The sequence below is a fragment of the Schistocerca nitens genome, chromosome 4 (assembly GCF_023898315.1).
Source record: "Schistocerca nitens isolate TAMUIC-IGC-003100 chromosome 4, iqSchNite1.1, whole genome shotgun sequence".
Lineage (NCBI taxonomy): Eukaryota > Metazoa > Arthropoda > Insecta > Orthoptera > Acrididae > Schistocerca > Schistocerca nitens.
In genome coordinates, this window is record NC_064617.1 from 122,788,222 (window position 1) to 122,811,445 (window position 23,224).

General features: G+C 38.7%; 1 long non-coding RNA gene across 1 annotated transcript; it reads right to left on the reverse strand.

Moving 5' to 3' along the window:
* Positions 1–518: 518 nt before the first annotated feature.
* Positions 519–23,020, reverse strand: LOC126252062 (uncharacterized). Its single transcript, XR_007545825.1, has 3 exons — positions 21,656–23,020; positions 17,264–17,365; positions 519–685 (listed from the first exon to the last, which is right to left on the reverse strand). It is a non-coding gene; the product is annotated as an uncharacterized LOC126252062 (long non-coding RNA).
* Positions 23,021–23,224: the final 204 nt, after the last annotated feature.

Consider the following 23,224-nt stretch of genomic DNA (forward strand, 5'->3'; position numbering starts at 1 on the left):
GAGAGAGGGAGGGGAACCTCATGTGTGTATCCACACTGATGCTGTGGTTGAAAAATTACTTGTGTCAAATGATGATTACCAACAATCAAAACTGGTAGCAATAAGTACGATTACCATAGCAGCTGAAGGTGATGGCTGTCAATGATGTACATATTCTTTGGTAGGATCAAACCAAGAAAAAGATCAGATGACAAGATATTTCTTTTACAGCAATCAGCTTAGTATTCTTGGGAAAGAAAATAAAGCTTTTGAGCTTCACCAGTTATGAAACAGTCCAAGCAAATTCATAAGTCTGTTCCTCTGTTGGACGATAAATATTTCATCGCTATTGATACTTTTTTTGTATTAACAGTAATATTTTTGCAAGACAGGAAAGGAACTGGGGCCCTAAAGGACCATAAGGAGGAAGATAAAAAAAAAGTATGTAAAATTTTTGCTGTCTTTCCATGTCAGGCACTTGATTTGCATTGCAGTGGATTTTTAATCATAATATACAACCAAATACATCACACTGATCATATAATTCTGGAAGTAGAGCATGAAATCCTATATACACAAAAACTTTGTATACTTCCTTTGCTGTCCATTCTCACATTTGTACATGTGAATTCTACTCCAGCCAATGTTACTTCACCAATGGTAAGCCAGTACACTAGGAGACATGCCGGTCCTGACAGTCCATTACCTGAAAAAAAGTACTTGTTTTTAGTCTACAGACACAATTTTTCTTTATTTTCCCTATTGGCTACCATTTTCAGTAGGTACCATCCTCAGACCATCCTACAATCAAAAAATATCATAGTAAACAGTTAAAATAATCACGTGAGAAAAATTTACATATTTTCTCTCTATAATGGCAAATGTATGGCACTGAGTGCAATGTTAATAAATATAGGTAACCTCTTACCCTTGGCATACAGTCATCACATTTGCTTCCAAAGTATGTAGGCGTCTACAAAACTTTTGGTGTGACTACAGACTAAAAACAAGATATATTGATCGCTGTTCCAAGTGGCAGTATTACAGGAATATGTAATAGTGCATTACCTCAAATATCTTCTAAAACTCTAGAGTTTTAACTCAAACATAACACAGATGGAATACTGAGAGAAACAACATACAAAAGGCAAGGATACAAGGCAATGCAATTCGTGGTCTGCCACCTTCCACATATTGCATTAAGTATTTGTGCATCCGACAACTCAGATGTTACTTAAGTTCATTTTTCTCCTTATAATAGGGCCAGACAGGATACCTTCACTTGGTTTAACACTGCATTTAAACAACTTGGATGCCATGTAGAGGCACTACATGAGACAGGTTATATTTTACAGTAAGCTATTCCTCAAGTAAAATGTCAGTAAATGTTTCTTCATTCACATGTGCATAATTGAGCAATTTGACATTACTCCATGGTTTTAGGGACATACTGTACTTTAATATATTAAGCAAAAAATTCTTTTCCTACACTTTCTGATACTCATTCTAGAGCAGCAATCAAAGCACAATTTTAATAACTAAAATTCTGACTGGGTAAGGGCATAGTTGATAATGAGGCCAGTCTAAAACAATTGCTTTGGAGGGCCACAAAAATTGATATTTACTGGTCATACACCTCATGAAAATACACGATCTATTGATCAGATGCAATTACAATTTCCTTAAGACATATGAGTCTCAACTTTACCTTCAATAATGATAGAAGATGAAGAAATGAATTAAAATTTGTGGCACGGCCGGGACTTGAACTTGGGTCTCGTGCTAACCTGGCAGATGTACTAACCATTACACCACCTTAGCAGTATGGCTAAAAAGCTACACGTATTATTCTGGTCCAATGTCCTCACAAACAAGAAATAGTGATGATTTAAGAAGGGGAAAATGGGTTGATTGCATGAATTGAGCTCTGCGTATGGGATGGCATTGGACTAGGGTAGACCTTGGAGCTTTGTTAGCCATAGTAGAAAGCTTTGGTGTTCAGGTGCATAAAACACACACACACACACACATGGTGTTTCAGAAGTGAAAGTCAATAATTCACACATGGAAAGTAAAGGCCAAAAGGAGCTAAAAAGCTCCAATAAACATGGCTCTGCAAATCAACCGTTGCTGAGGTATCACATTAATTCGAGTTGGGAACCAACTGTAAACTTCTCTGGACACATTAGTATCTCAAGGCTTGGAACCAACTATCTGTTTGTTTGTGCATGCACAGCTACTTCCCTTTCCCCCTTTGTGGCACTGTGCCATACCGGCTTCACAATCTGTTATGCCCAAAAGGCATACACTTAGCCAGTTACATTGGTGCCATAGAGAAACTGGAGTTTCACACACCATGTACAAGAAGATCAACCCAGATTCATAGCACAAAATGTTGAGGAAAGGGTGTTACACATTGTACACAAACATCCGAGTACTTCAATAAGGTGGATTGCTAACCAAAAGCATGTCCTGAGTCATAGCAGTGTGTGGTGGATTTTACATCAGCAATTACTCTGTCCATATCATCTCCAGCAAGTGCAAGCCCTCAACAATGCAGACTTCCCTCCTAGAGAGAATTTCTGCCAATGGGTGCAACAACAGTATTTCCAGAGTCCCCTGTTTGTAAGCAGGGAAGCTGGATTTACTCATGACAGTGTTTTTAACTACCATAACTGTCACATTTGGGCCAATGTCAATCCTAATGCAACACATGTATCATGACATCAGCAGCGTTATCAATTGAACATCTGGGCGGACTGCTCGGGAGACTGTATAGTTGGACCAGACTTCCTACTAGGTAGACTAAGCAGATAGCAGTACATGCATTTCCTGCACACTGTACTTCCAGATATACATGATTATGTCCCACTGAATCAAAACCTGAACATGAGGTTCAAGCATGACAGTGCTCCAGCACATTTTCATCTATGAGTGTGCGAGCTTCTAACTCGGATGTGTGGTCTACTTAGGATAGGTACAGAAGGGCATGTGCTATGGTCTCCAAGGTCTCCAGATTTAAATCCGATGGATTTCTCTGTGTGTGCAGTCTTGTCAAAAGCCTGGTCTATCCTACCAAGATCAACCCTCTTGAGGAACTATGCTTGTGGATTGAAGCAGACTTTCACCATTTACAGAATTCTTCAGGACTGCCTGAGAGGATTCGGAACTCATTTCAGGGACAAGTTCAATGTTGCTTTCAGATGCATGGACAACACTTTGAACACTTACATTAACATTTAGAGGTGCCATGTGTTTCTAGACACTGATGAACTGCAACAGAAAATATATCGTATTTCAACAACTGTTGATTTGTGGACCCATGTTTATTGGAGCTTTTCAGCTACTTTTGGCCTGTACTTTCCTTGTATGGATTATTGACTGTCACTTCTGAAACAATTGACTGTCACTTCTGAAACACCATATCTCACATTCACCACTGTTAACATGTCATGAAATTGCATAAAATCAGGCAATTTACAAGAGATAAGGATGTTAAATTATTGTTTGGAGGCTTTAAGCAGTATCTAGAAACTGAATAAAAATTTGTGTAGGTAACTAGCTACAGCTGTGAGACATTTATAGAAAATAATTTTTATTTGCTGTCAGCTATATATATTGTATTTATTCATGACCAGTTTCAGCTATTTCAGTGACCATCAAAAGGAGGAAAAATTGTAACATCTGTTGGCCTGAGATGGCAAATGCCTGTTAACTGTCAAGAGTATGTGTGCAGCTTACCCAATTTTTCAAGTTACTGTTAAAATTTGGTTACCTTGCATTTTACATCTTGTCATTGTTACATTGGATATATGAAAGTGTCTTCTATGAGAAAAATGCATTTTTAAACCAATAGATACTACGATTTTATTTCCAGTTGATGATGATTAAAATAACTGAAATTGGTCAAGATACATAATATATATAGCTAATGGCAATTACAAAGGCTTTTCTACGATTAAAAATAGTCACAGCAGCAAATAATACAAACTTTTTTACTACATCAAACATGTAAAGTTAACATCTTCTGTAAAAGGAATCAGACTTAATACCTTAACACACAAAGGACATATTTAATGTCAGACAACTCATTGTGTGTGGTGTGTGCATTGCAATACAAGATACATATCCCATTACTTATTTTTTAAAATTAAGAACAAGGCAGATTGCTACACAGTGTAAAACATTTAACATTAGGTAATACTGCAGTCCTGACAATTTTCTTTCCTTTTAACATGAAAAGGCTCTGCTTCTCAGAAAACAGATGTACAATTTTCTGCAGTCTTTAGGCCACCTAGATTTATTTGCTTTTGTTTCTCATTAAACTGAACCAAGTAAACAATGATTGCCAATTATCTCTGGGGACTGTCGCTGTCAAAACACTTCAGTTTTCAAATTTACAGATTCAAAATCTGTTAACTGTGTCTCAAAAATCAATGAATTTAATGTCAAAATTATTTCATATTTTTTGTTTCTACATATGGGTACTGTAAATGGAAACGTGTAAGTCAATGCTAATTAAAAATTAGTATCAAATTACAGCAATGTTTGAGTGTAGAGACAATGTATGAAGATGTAGAGACTGTACTGCTAGTCTTATTCAAACAAGCTAAGCCTCAATATACTAGCATAAGAGGGTCTTTGTTGCTGGAAAGAATTAATGAACTTGCAAAACACATTTGTACTGAATTTTCTGTGGGCAGGAGGGGTATGTAAAAGTCATTTTCTTTTAAACCTCAGCATTTAGCAAAAAACGTTTCCCAGTAAAATATTAAACTATTTTCTCCAAGACTAACAGTTTCCACATTGCAGGTGATGGAAAAATTGCAGGTTATTAAAATAGTATTTTAATGTCATAAAATTGATGTTTATTGTTAAATGATATGGGTTAAAAACAAATATTAAATGTGTATAGCACAGCTAAGAGCTGTAGAACTACATCATAGGATAAACTGTCTGCTGGAAGTGTAAAAGGGTTGAAAGGTGGGGGTGGCGGTTGGAAGTGTGACGGAATGTAGATTGCTGATCGTGGTCATGCACTTCTCTCCTTAAGATGTAATGAGAAAATATATATTTTCTTCATATTACCCATTTCCTTTTGTATATTCATCTATGATGTAGTGTAGTGTAGTGTCAGCATGTGTTACTAGTACGCAAAATTTCACTGTATCGATTCCTGGTTTGGTGAAAGATATTTTTTTCCAAAGTTATGTATTACTATAAGAAAAAAATGCAATAGTATGTAGGTATATATGTACCTGTTTTTAAGAATAATTCCTAATTCTTTTAAAAAACATATTATTTGCACAACATACATATATTTCTTCTGAATATTTTCGTTTGTTAAGTTACTGCATACAAACAATAGGAACACAGTACATGTGTTATCAGATATTTAATAGCGTATAGCGTCCGTCCTGTTTTTGTTTATGCTTCTGGACACTTTTGAATTCTAGCGTGCGATGAATCGTGCTCTGTTTGGTAATTAATAGTCGTTTTTGGGCTAATGGGATAAACTCTTTTAGTAGACATGTTCATCCACTGTGTTATTCATTAAATGTCACAAGTTGTTAGTTCTGATTCCTTGATGGCACATTTAAATGAATTTTAGTTATACTGATCTAGTGTAAGACATAGCATTATTGTTAAAGGAGTTGGCTCAATAGCATAACTCTTGTGAAAAATGTATATTGATTTAACAAGTACCTTGCACATATTTAACACAACAGTTGCTGTATGGCTATCAGAAGACACAGCAGAGACTAATGCTATGTGCCTGGCCCGGCACTAAAATATACCACACTAAGTGTGCAGCAGTCAACGTGTAGCATTAACGTATCAGTTAAATAAATGTTTCACATGCATTTTAAGAAATATTTCATTTCGAACTAAGCCTGGTACAGTGATCATTTCTTACAATTTTTTGAAGAAGTCTTTCCCAAAGAACTGTATGCAACTGGAATTACAGAAAGGAAAGTACACGTATCAAAAACTCCTTGGTATGTGGCATCGTCTCCCTTAAGGAAACAAAAATGAGCTTCACAAATACAAATGACATATTAATGAATGTTCCACTTTGACAGGATTTGATGGGAGCCTCATATGTGGACAAATAAGTATCGAAAACTAATATTAAATACAAAAGAAAAAAAAATCTGTGATCATTTCAGTAATATGACACTAATAAACTCTAGTACTTCTGAAAGGGACCATTGTGCGAAACATGGCCAGCATTTTACGTTGGTAAAGCAGCCTTATGGAAAGTTACTGAAAGAGCAGAAGTGTCTCCCCTGTGGAAACTTGCAGTGATGACCAAGCCTTTTCTTTACAAGACTTGGTCTATTAAATCCAGCAATACCAATACATTTTCAATAACACACTTTAATTGAGGGGGGAGGAGGGGGATAATTTATGCCCACCCTAAAAAAAGTTAATAGAAAGCCTAACTCGTTAACTGTTGTTAACGTATATCAACAACATACTTTTTACAGTGGTACTGATGTGCTAAGTAGGGTCCAGAACCTGAAAATATCTTTTACCATGCTAATACCAGTATCAATGCATTTTCAATAATGCGTATTACCAAGCTGTGGGTATTTTATGATTCCACAAATATAATTTTAAAATGCAGGTTACGTTAGTTAATGTTGACTTTTACTCACAACATACTTTTTAAGGAGCTACTGACGTGTGATGTGCAAGTAAGGTTCTGAACTTCAAAATACTCACTATTACATTTATTGGTTGGATGATTCATAGGAAGGGTTCAAACAGCAAGGTCATCAGTCCCATTGGTTTAGGGAAGGATGAGGAAGGAAGTCGGCCATGCCCTTTCAAAGGAACCATCCTAGCATTTGCCTGAAACGATTTAGGGAAATCACGGAAAACTTAAATCAGAATGGCCAGACGCGGGTCTGAATTTCCATCCTCCCAAATGCGAGTCCAGTGTGCTAACCTCTGCAACACCTTGCTCAGTGACATTTATTGTGGAGAGTGACATCTACCACTAAGACTTAAATTTTTGAATTAAGTTTAACTGAAAAATTTATAACAGTTGCAGAATACGATAGGAGAATTAATTAAAAACAAATATTTGTTTCAAAATTTTAAAATATTAAGTAACTGGCTAGATTACAATATTTTCAAAAGGTGGCTATAAGGTACCAAGTCCCCTTTGTGCTAAGAGGGTTACATTATAATCATTAGTACCTACTCACTCAGGTAACGTTAAATTTGTGCTAAAATTAAAAGCTAACGATTATGAATATATGTCCTGCTTCCACATAAACATGCAGCCAGTGAGAAATACAACTCAACTACTTTTAGAAGTACTGTGGTGTGATATTCTGTGCCTGAATGAGCACTGGTTTAACACGCTGACTGCCAAAAGGCTGCCGGCAACCACCGCAAAGTGTTACAGAACAGGAGTACAAGACATATATTCCTGTTGGCTTTAAATTTTTAACAGGTCATTTTAGATCAAGTGTGGAAACTGGTGGGCTATCAATATTAATCAAATGTGATCTTATCTATATAATTAAAATAATGGATTTCAAGCATTTAGTTCATGAATTAGCATTAAAATAACAGTTCTTGTCAAACAAATGCATTATTAACTTGGTATGCATTGTTTACCAGTCATGATCGGACCGACTGCATCAAATTTACATTATTGCTCATTTTACATGTAAAGAAAGTTGATTCAACAATTTTTATAAAATCTATAAATAAAATTGTTTATGATGAGGGCATATAAAAAAGATTAAAAACAGTAATATTTTGCCACATCACTTGAATTACTACTGCAAAGATCTCCAACAGTGTATAATGGGTACTGCAGACAATTTTCCTTCTCAGTATTTCTGGCAGCAGATATTGCACTTCTCAAAGCATTGAATTGAACATTTTTAGCGAACTATTGGAAAACAGTCTTGTGTTCCACACAATCGACAGGTTGGTATTTCTATGTTTCTCTTGGTGAAGGTATTGTAATTATGTATTTCTTGCCTCATGATGAAAGCCCCTTGGTTTTCTTTTACACAGATGAGGCATAAAAACACATCCTGGTAGAAAGTAACCATTATTCCTAACCAAGTGAATATAGCCTTGCAGTGCTCCAGTTAAAGTCATTGCTTCTGATGCAGTATGAAGTCACTGTCATCCGTAACACATCAGGAGGCTCTGGCCACTAAAGAACTTAGCCCACACCTTCACGACGTACTACAAATGGTTTTACAAACAGTTGTTATTATTAATGCTAAATACGGTAAAGTGCTGCATGAGGAGATGGGTGCTGAATGCATACAACTGCTCTTTTTTAGTAATGCTCGATGGCTTTCAAGGAGTGAAGTACTGAACAAATGTCTGAACTGAGGAATGAGGTATTCTGTTTCTTAAAGGAGAAAAATCAATCTCTGGAAGTCTGTTTCAGCAACAAAGATTTTCTGCTGAAAATGGCTTAACTCACTGACATTTTCAAGAAACTATCTTAACACATCACTTCATGGTAATCAGGCAGCTGTGCTATCTTGGAATGAAAAAGTGAAGATGTTATAAAGAAATTCTGGATGCGTTCTCTGCTCTACTGTCACCGTTACAGGACACAAATAATCAAACACTTCCAATGGAGATAAAGCCTGCCTTCTTCATCATCTTACAACACTAAAAGTCTACTTTGAAAAGCATTTCAGTGATAATTTGATAAATTTAACTAGATCAAAAAGCCATTCAAAAATGCTCCCGGACCATTATATCTGAATATTAAGGAGCAAGAACAACTTATTGATCTCACTTATGATACTTCACTGAAGAGTTTAAATGTCTCTGTTGAAGTTCTGGAAATGTAATAGCAAGGGATTCCCAATGCCGAGCCAAAATGCAATGAGGATCCAGATTCCTTTTGCAACAACATACTTGCGCAAGACAAGATTTTTGACTTTGTCAGCTATGATTTGATCTTTATTTGATCCTGTATAATCACATTTTGTACAAAGGTTTTACTGTAGTAGGACAAGTCAATTAATACAATATTATATGGGCAAGAGGAAAAGCGAATTGACAGTACCGTAAACAATATAAATAAAAGCTATACAATAATACATTCAAGGTTAAAAATAAAAAAAATGGACATCATTTGTAACATTCTACATCTTATAGCTCTATAAATTCATTTCAGTTATATACAGGGTGTTACAAAAAGGTATGACTGAACTTTCAGGAAACATTCCTCACACACAAAGAAAGAAAATAGGTTATGTGGACATGTGTCCAGAAACGCTTACTTACCATGTTAGAGCTCATTTTATTACTTCTCTCCAAATCACATTAATCATGGAACGGAAACACACAGCACCAGAATGTACCAGCGTGACTTCAAACACTTTGTTACAGGGAATGTTCAAAATGTCCTCCGTTAGCGAGGATACATGCATCCACCCTCTGTCGCATGGAATCCCTGATGCGCTGATGCAGCCCTGGAGAATGGCGTATTGTATCACAGCCGTCCACAATATGAGCACAAAGTCTCTACATTTGGTACCGGGGTTGCATGGACAAGAGCTTTCAAATGCCCCCATAAATGAAAGTCAAGAGGGTTGAGGTCAGGAGAGCGTGGAGGCCATGGAATTGGTCCGCCTCTACCAAGCCATCGGTCACTGAATCTGTTGTTGAGAAGCGTACGAACACTTCGACTGAAATGTGCAGGAGCTACATCGTGCATGAACCAGATGTTGTGTCGTACTTGTAAAGGCACATGTTCTAGCAGCACAGGTAGAGTATCACGTATGAAATCATGGCGGTGAATCGAGGAAGTACAGTACATACTGACGAAAGTAAAATGAGCTCCAACATGGAAATTAAGCATTTCCGGACACATGTCCACATAACATCTTTTCTTTATTTGTGTGTGAGGAATGTTTCCTGAAAGTTTGGCCGTACCTTTTTGTAACACCCTGTATAGTACAGTCTATGAGGAACTGTTTCAGTTTCACCCTGAATACCTGTACATAAGGGTTGTGAATGTACTTTTTTATATTCAATAGAAGCTTATTATAAATTATTATTCCAGCCTGCACAACTCCTTTCAGTACTATATTGAGAGAAGCTGAATCTTTCTGAATGATTTGCTTCTGTCTTGTGTTATGATTGTAAACAGCACAGTGAGTTAGGAAATAATTTTTTTTTTTAGTTACAAATGTCATCAATGAGTAGATGTATTGACTTGTGAGTGTCATTATCCAAAGTGTCTTGCATAGGTACCTACAAGATCTCTGATCTGAAACACAGATCAATTTCATAGCTCGTTTTAGTATTTTGAAATTTTTTTCCACTTTTGCATTATTTCCCCAGATACTATGCCATATGAGATCAGAGGACAGAAATATGAATGTTGTTGTTGTTGTGGTCCTCAGTCCTGAGACTGGTTTGATGCAGCTCTCCATGCTACTCTATCCTGTGCAAGCTTATTCATCTCCCAGTACCTCATGCTACTCTATCCTGTGCAAGCTTCTTCATCTCCCAGTACCTACTGCAACCTACATCCTTCTGAATCTGCTTAGTGTATTGATCTCTTGGTCTCCCTCTACGATTTTTACCCTCCACGCTGCCCTCCAATGCTAAATTTGTGATCCCTTGATGCCTCAAAACATGTCCTACCAACCGATCCCTTCTTCTAGTCAAGTTGTGCCAGAAACTTCTCTTCTCCCCAATCCTATTCAATACCTCCTCATTAGTTACGTGATCTACCCACCTTATCTTCAGCATTCTTCTGTAGCACCACATTTCGAAAGCTTCTATTCTCTTCTTGTCCAAACTGGTTATCGTCCATGTTTCACTTCCATACACGGCTACACTCCATACAAATACTTTCAGAAACGACTTCCTGACACTTAAATCTATACTAGATGTTAACAAATTTCTCTTCTTCAGAAACGATTTCCTTGCCATTGCCAGTCTACATTTTATATCCTCTCTACTTCGACCATCATCAGTTATTTTACTCCCTAAATAGCAAAACTCCTTTACTACTTTAAGTGTCTCATTTCCTAATCTAATCCCCTCAGCATCACCCGATTTAATTTGACTACATTCCATTATCCTCGTTTTGCTTTTGTTGATGTTCATCTTATATCCTCCTTTCAAGACACTGTCCATTCCGTTCAACTGCTCTTCCAAGTCCTTTGCTGTCTTTCACAGAATTACAATGTCATCGGCGAACCTCAAAGTTTTTACTTCTTCTCCATGAATTTTAATACCTACTCCGAATTTTTCTTTTGTTTCCTTTACTGCTTGCTCAATATACAGATTGAATAACATCGGGGAGAGGCTACATCTCTGTCTCACTCCTTTCCCAACCACTGCTTCCCTTTCATGCCCCTCGACTCTTATAACTGCCATCTGGTTTCTGTACAAATTGTAAATAGCCTTTCGCTCCTTGTATTTTACCCCTGCCACCTTCAGAATTTGAAAGAGAGTATTCCAGTTAACGTTGTCAAAAGCTTTCTCTAAGTCTACAAATGCTAGAAACGTAGGTTTGCCTTTCCTTAATCTTTCTTCTAAGATAAGTCGTAAGGTTAGTATTGCCTCACGTGTTCCAACATTTCTACGGAATCCAAACTGATCTTCCCCGAAGTCCGCTTCTACCAGTTTTTCCATTCGTCTGTAAAGAATTCGCGTTAGTATTTTGCAGCTGTGACTTAATAAACTGATAGTTCGGTAATTTTCACATCTGTCAACACCTGCTTTCTTTGGGATTGGAATTATTATATTCTTCTTGAAGTCTGTGGGTATTTCGCCTGTCTCATACATCTTGCTCACCAGATGGTAGAGTTTTGTCATGACTGGCTCTCCCAAGGCCATCAGTAGTTCTAATGGAATGTTGTCTACTCCCGGGGTCTTGTTTCGACTCTTGTTCAGGTCTTTCAGTGCTCTGTCAAACTCTTCACGCAGTATCTTGTCTCCCATTTCATCTTCATCTACATCCTCTTCCATTTCCATAATATTGTCCTCAAGTACATTGCCCTTGTATAAACCCTCTATATACTCCTTCCACCTTTCTGCCTTCCCTTCTTTGCTTAGAACTGGGTTGCCATCTGAGCTCTTGATATTCATACAAGTGGTTCTCTTCTCTCCAAAGGTCTCTTTAATTTTCCTGTAGGCAGTACCTATCTTACCCCAAGTGAGACAAGCCTCTACATCCTTACATTTGTCCTCTAGCCATGCCTGCTTAGCCATTTTGCACTTCCTGTCAATCTCATTTTTGAGACATTTGTATTCCTTTTTGCCTGCTTCATTTACTGCATTTTTATATTTTCTCCTTTCATCAATTAAATTCAATATTTCTTCTGTTACCCAAGGATTTCTATTAGCCCTCGTCTTTTTACCTACTTGATCCTCTGCTGCCTTCACTACTTCGTCCCTCAAAGCTACCCGTTCTTCTTCTACTGTATTTCTTTCCCCCATTCCTGTCAATTGTTCCCTTATGTTGTCCCTGGAACTCTCTACAACCTCTGGTTCTTTCAGTTTATCCAGGTCCCATCTCCTTAAATTCCCACCTTTCTGCAGTTTCTTCAGTTTCAATATGCAGTTCATAACCAATAGATTGTGGTCAGAATCCACATCTGCCCCTGGAAATGTCTTACAATTTAAAACCTGGTTCCTAAATCTCTGTCTTACCATTATATAATCTATCTGATACCTTTTAGTATCTCCAGGATTCTTCCAGGTATACAACCTTCTTTTATGATTCTTGAACCAAGTGTTAGCTATGATTAAGTTATGCTCTGTGCAAAATTCTACAAGGCGTCTTCCTCTTTCATTTCTTCCCCCCAATCCATATTCACCTACTATGTTTCCTTCTCTCCCTTTTCCTACTGACGAATTCCAGTCACCCATGACTATTAAATTTTCGTCTCCCTTCACTACCTGAATAATTGCTTTTATCTCGTCATACATTTCATCAATTTCTTCATCATCTGCAATATAAACTTGTACTACTGCAGTAGGCATGGGCTTTGTGTCTATCTTGGCCACAATAATGTGTTCACTATGCTGTTTGTAGTAGCTAACCCGCACTCCTATTTTTTTATTCATTATTAAACCTACTCCTGCATTACCCCTATTTGACTTTGTGTTGATAACCCTGTAGTCACCTGACCAGAAGTCTTGTTCCTCCCGCCACCAAACTTCACTAATTCCCACTATATCTAACTTTAACCTATCCATTTCCCTTTTTAAATTTTCTAACCTACCTGCCCGATTAAGGGATCTGACATTCCACGCTCCGATCCATAGAATGCCAGTTTTCTTTCTCCTGATAATGATGTCCTCTTGAGTAGTCCCCGCCCGGAGATCCGAATGGGGGACTATTTTACCTCCGGAATATTTTACCCAAGAGGACGCCATCATCATTTAATCATACAGTAAAGCTGCATGTCCTCGGGAAAAATTACGGCTGTAGTTTCCCCTTGCTTTCAGCCGTTCGCAGTACCAGGACAGCAAGGCCGTTTTGTTTAATGTTACAAGGCCAGATCAGTCAATCATCCAGACTGTTGCCCCTGCAACTACTGAAAAGGCTGCTGCCCCTCTTCAGGAACCACAAGTTTGTCTGGCCTCTCAACAGATACCCCTCCGTTGTGGTTGCACCTACGGTACGGCCATCTGTATCGCTGAGGCACGCAAGCCTCCCCACCAACGGCAAGGTCCATGGTGGGGAAATATGAATATGCAAAATATTTCCCAAATGATTGCTTCCCTGTCAACATAGGGCAAAATAGTTCTTAGTGCAAAACATGCTGGGCTTAGTGTCATCCATTTGGATTCCTAGAAACCTTACATATACAGTTTCATTTAGTTTCTGACCATTGCCATCTATTTCAAGGGCTTAAAGCTTGTCATTGGTTATCTGAAGCTGGAATATTTTTTATTTTTATTTTTGAGAGGTCTAATGGAAAACTATTTGCTGTGGACCATTTGAACACTTGTGTCATTTTTCAGATGTAATGTGCATTGGGGATTTCATACCCTTGGTCAAGATATTACTATCATCAACAGAAAGTACTACATTTTAATTTACTAATGCTGGTGGGTCATTAATGTAAGGTAAGAAGATATGTTGTCCAAAGTTCAAGTATTTGGCTACACCATACATAATAGAATGAGACTTTCACTCTTCAGCGGAGTGTGCGCTGATATGAAACTTCCAAACTCTGTGCTGGACCGAGACTCGAACTCAGGACCTTTGCCTCCACGGGCAAGTGCTCTACCAACTGAGCTACACAAGCACGACTCACGCCCCGTCCTCACAGCTTTACTTCTGCCAGTATCTCGTCTCCTACCTTCCAAACTTTACAGAAGCTCTCCGCAGGAAAGTGCCCTGATTGATATTCCATAATACGCAGAAGACCTGGTGATTTTCAGGGTTCTAATAATTTTTATAATTTCATTGGGTATTCTGGATGAAATGTCATGTCATTGTTGGTGTATAATGGGACAGATTAAGTAGTTTTATGGCTTGTGATGGAGGCTGGAAAACACTGTTAATTGCACCTTGCGGCAGTCATCTACCCTTGTTGGGAATAAGATCACTGGGCACAAGATAAAGCAAGACATCAATATTTCTAATTATCTATGGTTGCTATTGGTTGATGGAAAGTCAATATTTAAATCCCCACATAAAATAATTTTGTCAAGTTTTGCAAGGGCAGTTTCTAAATGAGCCCATCGGATGGTGCCTTGTAGCCACTGCTCAGCATATGCTACCGAGTTGGAGCTGAACCAGATGCAAAAATTGTTGACATACAATGCCGGGGTAACTGCAGGCCCAACAAAGGTTACAAGTCCTTTGATGGCTATGAGGAAGAGTGTGACACTTAACACAAAACCCTGTGGGGTACTGTACTCCTGAATCCAAGAAATGCTGAGAAGTGCCAACTCGAACCGAGAACAGCCAGCAGGATAAAAACTTGTGGATAAAAATCTGAAAGAAGACCTATTACTACAAGACTGTCGGACTGCTGTTTCCAATCTGAGTAAATGGTCACTTGGGGGTCATCATACCTGGAAGCCACACTGATACAGGGACACAAGGCTCTGAGATTAGAGTATCCAAGATAACTGGAAGCTAACTAACCTCTAAAGCAGTTTAAAAAGTATTTCATCCCAAGATGGCGAGCCTGGCCATCCTTCCATGGTATAGCCCGGGAAGGAAAGGCTGCCGTGTCATACGAAACAGCATTCAATGATCCTTCACCATTTGAAGACACAACCGTTTGAGAATGTCCATATTTTTGCAGCTTCATGCGCCAAGCAACTACCCTCATACCAACAACTCTAATCAGGGGCTCTCCTCATGGGTGCCACCCAGCCACAGCAAAGGGCCCCTGACATAGTGGCCACCATTCCATGGCATACATGGGAGGGTAAAGATCAGGTACCAGAAGTGTGATCCCTGGGTTGTCAGGGGGCTCAGCCACATGAGTACATAACAGCCCCATCACATGGACTGGCTATATGTGCTTGTGACCTAGCTGGGTGGAGGGGGACTACAGTAGAGAAGGAAGACGTCACACCATAGATGCTAGGGAGGGAGTTCTTCCCAAATGGCTCATACTAAAAACAAAATATTTAGAAGTGGAGGTCAAGCCTCATGGGGGGGATCTAAAAACAAAAAAGGATGAAAGAGAACAGGCAGAAGGAACAAAATTGCAAGCAATACAGGGAACCAGGTGGGTAGCCAGGTCGACATAAATCAGAACACCAAGAGAAGGGAAGGAAAGGGCAGCAGGGAAGAACCAAGGATATGGACGGAGGGGCAGGGTGAAGGAAATGCAGCCAGGGAAGGAAGAATGGGCTGCAACAGCTTGGGGCACCGTGTGCACCATGCACAAACTCACGAAAGAACCATGAACCCCCTGGCAGGAGGGGGGGGGGGGGGGGTGGACACTGCATTTGCAGAACATCTGATTAAAGAAGGCCTCAAGGTGCAACTTGAAGCCTTACAAAACATCCACAAAGGGAGGAAGATGTGAACTATCCTGAAATAATGGAAATTAAAAAAACATATGTCCACTTGCTCAAGCTCAGTACAGAGGAATTGGACACAGTCCATTACTCACCACTCCTAACTGCAAATACTAATAATAATCCCACCCAGATCACTTTGTAAATTACCCATCCTTCTTTTATGCCCCAATTTTCCTTTCTTTCAAGTACTGTAGTTCAACTTACCCCGTTAAAATTTTACTTAGTACAATTCAACTTTTCACTTGCCTGTTTGTAATATTGAGCCTGTTAAGGACAAGATTATCTAGTTCATTCACTGCCTCAGAAAAGGTCACCATATACTGCTCGATTTATTCACATCCCACACATTTATTTTTGAACCCGAGGATGTCGCAACAGCCGAAAACTGAATTGTAAATTAGTAACAAATATTTTAGAATATTACACCAGTGCCATGTTTATTTTTTCTTTTTTTCCACTAGTAACTTTGATTGAATTCACAATTAACAAGAAGCAGAGCTGAAATTAGATTCACCAAAATGTATGTGAACTACCCATATCAGGAGTATACTGGATGTAGACAGATCATTGAGCAACTCCAGAACTGAAGAAATACAGACATGGTTTCTTTAATTTTTTCATAAAAAATAATAGATACTATACGAATTCCACTGTCTTACTTTATGAATAGGATGTTGAGAGAGAGAACATTACCATGCTGAAAACTGTCTTGCCCATATACAAGAAAGAAGACAAAAATGCACGCAAGAATTACAGCAATAGTGCCAATAACATGGAAAATTATCTTTAATGAAAGAGCAATTAAATGGCTTTTTTGTGTAACAACCTACTTTAACAAGGCCCAATATGGGTCCCAAAGGGGCTATCAACAGTTAAGGCAGTCCAAGAGGTTGTATTATTAGTACTGCTGATTTTGTAAACAAGCAGCACATCTATACCATTCCATTAGATCTAACCAAGGTATTAGGCATTGTCTCTCACAGCATTTTAATTAAGAAACTTAATACCCACACAAAAGCTCTGCAGTAAGTTTGCAAGACTTTTCTATTTCATGAAAGACTGAAGGAGAATAAAGAGCTCATTCTTATGCCATACTATGCCTTTTACCAAGAACATTACGGAATGATTCTTTGGTAAGAATGCTGGGATAAAAGCCTTTTGCTCTAGCAGACAGAAGCCATTAGATGTATTTTGGTTTAAGTAACTTCTTGCAGGCTATATTTTACTAAGCACTAACCTATTTACAGTCCCCAGATTTACTTACACATACCGAACAGAATGTTCATATGTTTGAAAGTACATCAGGTGTGCACTCATATCGAACCAGAAACTTATTGGACTTTCCTTGGACTCAGTTAAGTAAAGCCTGGGAGAAAAAAAAAAAATGTTCTTCTGAAAAATTATGTTCGTTTATTATGAATGTGATTGTGAGCTAACAATATTGTAACTTATGGCACAAAACTTAATTTGTAGTCTATGCAATCTGTGTAACAGTAGCGTCTCACAGAAACTATTTGCAATGTGCTGCATTATTATATAAACAAACAGACTGTGTTTCACAATGTAGTCATGATAGGTGCGACTTTATATTGTTGCAATGTTGACCTTACCTAATGCACTAACATCAAGTATACTATTTAAGTGTTAATGATTTCCACTCAGTTTTTTCAATAACGCATTAGTATGTCCAAGATCTTTCACTACCCCTGTATGTCACTTATCACTGTTCCCAAATAAACATGGAAAACAAAATAGTATATCTTGAAGATTACATCCACAGATCCAACTCTTTTTGTACACATTCTTATTCAATGTCCTCATATACTCACTTTTCTATACCTACAATTGTAGTAATCTTAACTAAATTGAATGTGTTAAGATATCTAAAATGACTGTTTAAACATATTCAAATTTTATGATTAATAGTCTGGCATTGAGAGGGATATAAAAGAAATTTATGGTACCAAGGGGATTCGAATTCAACAAACTGCCAGTCTACATGCTCGACCACTGTAGCGACACATAAAGGCCAATTAAGAAATCCCTCATACTCTACTCATAAATCTCTAGAGAGCATTTGACCTTTCCCTACAGCCTACTTAGGTTTTAGGAACTTGAAATGTGCACCTACATGCTTTTACTCACATATTTTGAACAAAATCAGTGGTTCCTGTCCCATGCCCTCCCCTTGTTAAGATTTAAATTTGGAATAGGTCTACTTAACTCTTGAACTCTCACTTTCTTCTCCAAAGCTCTACTGGAAATGGGTCTCTTTATGAAATCATCTACAGAATTTGCCATGTTGCTTCCATAGTACTTCATGCACTTTCAAAGAAAAATATTGATGTGGTGTGAGCAACACAGCACCCACAGTGTCAGCAGAGATGATGTCAGATCAGAGCATGCACATTTGAAAACAGGCAGCTGTATCCATCCTCTTGTGTTGATCATGGTACGGCTGATCATTTCATCACTCGACACTGGTTTCTAGTTATCGCGGAGATTGTGTTACAAAACACATCTTCATCTGTTTTATTTGCTTACTAGCACACACTGGAAGAGAAATGTGTTCACATTCAAAGAGAAACAACATTCTGTAGCACATTAGCACATGATCAACAGCTGCCACATGCTGTGTAACAAAACTAATTATGTGATGAGGTAAGATGATCAATATCTATGGAATGATATTTATATATTTCAGTCTTTTGTATAATGATTTATGTATCAGCAACACCTTATGCAACACCACAGTGGTTTACAAACAAGTAAAACTATTTCAGTTTCAATCATAAATTGACGGAAGACGAAGCTTTATTGCAATTTTACAAAAAATACATAAAAATTTACACCAAGGTACAGTTAGCTACGAAAAAAAACCTTACAAACATTAAATATTACAGATGGCAGTAATGGCGAGAAACAACAAATTAAGGAAAACATCTGAATTAACACATTTAGAAACAAACAATGGAAAATCCACGACGGAATGTAACAAAATTATGAAAAGGATAGTTGCTACTCTCACCATATAGCGGAGATGCTGAGTCGCAGATAGACACAACAAGACTGTACAAAATAAGCTTTCGGCCAACAAGGCCTTTGTCAAAGACAAAACACACACACACACACACACACATAAAACTCACATAGACATGACCACAGTCTCTGTTGTCTATTTTTGACAATGACCTTGTTCGCCAAAAGCTTATTTTGTGACAGTCTTTTTGTTGTGCCTATCTGCGACTCAACATCTCCACTGCATGATGAGTAGCAACTATCCTTTTCATTACATTGTTTGGAAACAAAAGTTGCTCAAAAAAGCCATCCAAAGGAACAAGCAAACTATGTGAATATTCACTTGAGTAGTATTGCTAACAAGGGAACCTCCCCATCGTACCCCCCTCAGATTTAGTTATAAGTTGGCACAGTGGATAGGCCTTGATAAACTGAACACAGATCAACTGAGAAAACAGGAAGAAGTTGTGTGGAACTGTGAAAAAATAAGCAAAATATACAATCTGAGTAGTCCATGGGTCACATAAGCAACATATTGGACAAAGTGAGCGTAGGAGCGCCGTGGTCCTGTGGTAGCGTGAGCAGCTGCTGAATGAGAGGTCCTTGGTTCAAGTCTTCCCTTGACTGAAAATTTTACTTTCTTTATTTTTGCATAGTTATTACCTGTCCGTTCGTTCATTGACATCTCTGTTCACTGTAATAAGTTTTGTGTCTGTGTTTTGCGACCGCATCACAAAACTGTGCGATTAGTAGACGTAAGGACGTGCCTCTCCAATGGGAACAGAAAACATTTGATCACAATGTCATAGGTCAACCGATTCCTCCACAGGAAAACACATCTGATATATTCTATACGACACTGGTGACGGCATGTGCGTCACATGCCAGGAATATGTTGTCGACCCACCTAACTTGTACACTTGGCGAATGGGTAAAAAGATTCTTCTACCTTGCCCGATTTAGGTTTTCTTGTGGATGTGATAATCACTCCCGAAAAAGTGATGGAAACATAAGAGTTTGTCACATAAACTGAAAATAAAAAATTAAAATTTTCACTGGATGGAAGATTTGAACCAAGGACCTTTCGTTCCGCAGCTGCTCACGTTACCACGAGACCACGGCGCTCCTGCGTTCCCATTGTCATTAATGTTGCCTATCTTCCCTTGAACTACTCAGTTTGTATATTTTGCTTATTTTTTCACAGTTTCATACAACTTCTTCCTGTTTTCTCAATTGATCTGTGTTCAGTTTTTCAAGGCCTATCCACTGTGCCAACTTATAACTAAATCTGAGGGGGGTGCGATGGGGAGGTTCCCTTGTAAGAAATTAGAGCAGAAATTTCCAGATACCTAAGTTTTACTCATTAGGGACCAGCCAGCAAATATAATGTGCTCCTGCCCACAACTGAGACAGGTTGCAACTATGGTATGCCAATTAAAAATAAAAATTTGGCAAGTCTAGATTCCACTCCAGTTCATGCCCTTACAGAATGCATAAAAACCATAAAAGCAAATAAGCTAAAACTCTACCTATGTTCAAAAAAGTGGTGGCAGAAAATGTAGAAAACTACAAGACAATTTCAGTACTGACTTCAATTCTAAAATAACAGAAACAATAATGAAAAACAGGCTAATGAATTATCTGAAAAAAAAAATCTTCTTTACAATGAACAATTTGGTTTCAGATCCAAAGGAGGTGCAGCACACTTTATGAAAGCAGTTGTTCTTCAAGCACTGGGCAAAGGGATCTATGTGGCTGACATCATCCTGGATCTGTCAAAGGCTTTTTCACACTGTTAAACATAGACTCTTGTTACATAAACTAGAGATATTAGGAATAAGAGGTGTGGTAGTTACTTGGTTTCAGTTTTATCTAGAAGAGACAGTGCAACAAGTTGAAATTTCACATGCACCATGAAGATAACTGGTAAAACACAATTAGACTCAAAATATATTAAATTAGATTTACCACAGAGAAGTGTATTGGGTCCAATCTTTGTCCTGATCTATATTAATGATTTCCCATAGTGGGTAAAAAAAAAAGAAGAAGAAGAAGAAGAAGAAGAAGAAAAATAATACTGTTTGCCAATAACAGCAAATCATAGATAAAACACCAATACAGTTAACAAAAAGTCATGATGGTGATTATGTGTTTAAGGGACTAAACTACTGGGTCATCAGTCACTCCATTTCACGAGAGACACATGTAACAAGGTTAAAAATGAAAAAAAGTGGTGACTTAGGTGCTCCAACTATATAAGCAAGTAATATAGAGTTTTTAAAAAAGGTGTGACAGTAGTTGTAACATGATAGGTAAATTAAAACTGAGATAACCCAGGCACCATCATGCACGTGAGGGTCCAGAGGCACAAGATGAGGGAGGAAGCAAGTACCCTGCAGTCTCATGGGAGGGTACCTGCCGCAGGGGGAGGCTCTCTCTGCCGCAACCATCCCTAACACTGAAAATAGGGGAGTATTATAGAGTAAAAACAACTTTCCCTCAAGAAATTCAACACTTGTGTAATAGCTGCATCATCTGCAAGCACCTGAGGTAGTGAGGTAGGCAAGCTGAGAGTGCGTTGCAGATCGGCCAGCAGGGTGCACTCAACAAGAACACGTGCTATTGTCAGTAGACTTACTGCAGATTCCGTGAAGAGGATCCTCCCAATGCAGATGGAACTCATCGACGAGTCTCTTGTCGCTGATGTTTAGTCTGCACAACACAATGGCATCTTTCCGAGAGGCCTGGAAAGATGTATGCCACACCTTAGTGGACCCCTTAACTGCTCCTAACATGTTTTGGGTCATAGTAGCCTGCCATTCTAATTCCCCGAGCCTAAAAATATTGCATTGAAGTTGTAATTGTAAATCTGAGCCCTGTATTCTGAAGTTCCTAGTTGATATGCTGTAATGGTGTCTTTAAAGAGACAGTCAGCAAGTTCATTTCTGGGAATACCTGTGTGTCTTGGGGTCCAGATGAAGGTCACTGTGTTTCCAGAGCTGTAGAGGTCAACCAGTACGTCCCAGATATTGGCAACCACAAGATTTTTGGGATAGCACAGGGATATGCCTTTCAAGCAACTCATGGAGTCACTGCAGATCAGAAAGTTTGTCATGGCAAGCCTCAAGGCCTGAAATATGGCAACCAACTCTGCAGTTATACACTGCAGGCACTTGGCCGAGACTGCTTCTCGTATCCCCTTACGCGTGCAAAGGCATAACCAACCCTGTCAATTTCAATCTGTCCATCTAGATGTAGATGCATACCGAATTAGAACAATCGTGGAGGATCGAACAAAACGTCGGAGAAGAGTAGGATCAGCATCCTTCTTGGGGACGCAAAAGAGGTCCATCCATATCACAGGACATGGTACAGATCATGGTGGGCGTCAAGAGGGACGCTAGAAACACACAGTAAAGGAGGCTGTTGGAGGCCCTTCAATAGAATATCAAGTCAGATCCCAGCTGGTCTACCCAGTTTTGTGTGGTGCACTATCAGTCTGAACTGTTGGTTGTGGAAAAGAGTTGAGTGACATGAGTGAGTAGACATCTTACACATTGTGACTGTGTAATTAGCAAGAAGCAGCTGTTGTTTAACCTGCAGTGGGGGACACTGGCTTCCACCCAGAGGCTCTGGAAAGGGCTCATATGGAAGGACTCCATTGCCAATCACAAACAGGGTCCAGCAACATCAGTTTGGGTGGTTCTGCCAATTCATAGGCAACACATCCACCTGGCATAGTAGCTATTGCCCAGAGTCCCAGTACCTTGAAGTCGAAATGCACCTACTTCTTGGCTGACAGGAGGAGGTTACAGCTTGGGCATCGCATGCAATCCCTGCACTGTCAGGGGGCTACCACCAAGTGGGTACCTGAAAACCCAACTATGACAGCCTGGCTACTGCAGTGGATCAGGTGCAGAGGTAGATCCACTTGATTGATAGGTGCAAAGGATAACAGCACACAGTGGACAGTTAATGGTCCACAGTAAGGCGTCCTTACCCAAACAGCCCGCATTTCTGTACAATTTGGAAAGTGGGGGTCAAACCCATAATGGGGACCAGAATTTAAAAAGGCAATAAAATTGAGTGGAAAAACCATTAAAAAAAAGTGAAACGAGCAGAAATCTTCAGAAGCCAAAGCATAGTGAAAATATCAAAGTAAAAGCATGACCAAATAAACACACTCCTGAATGAGGTTTTCACTCTG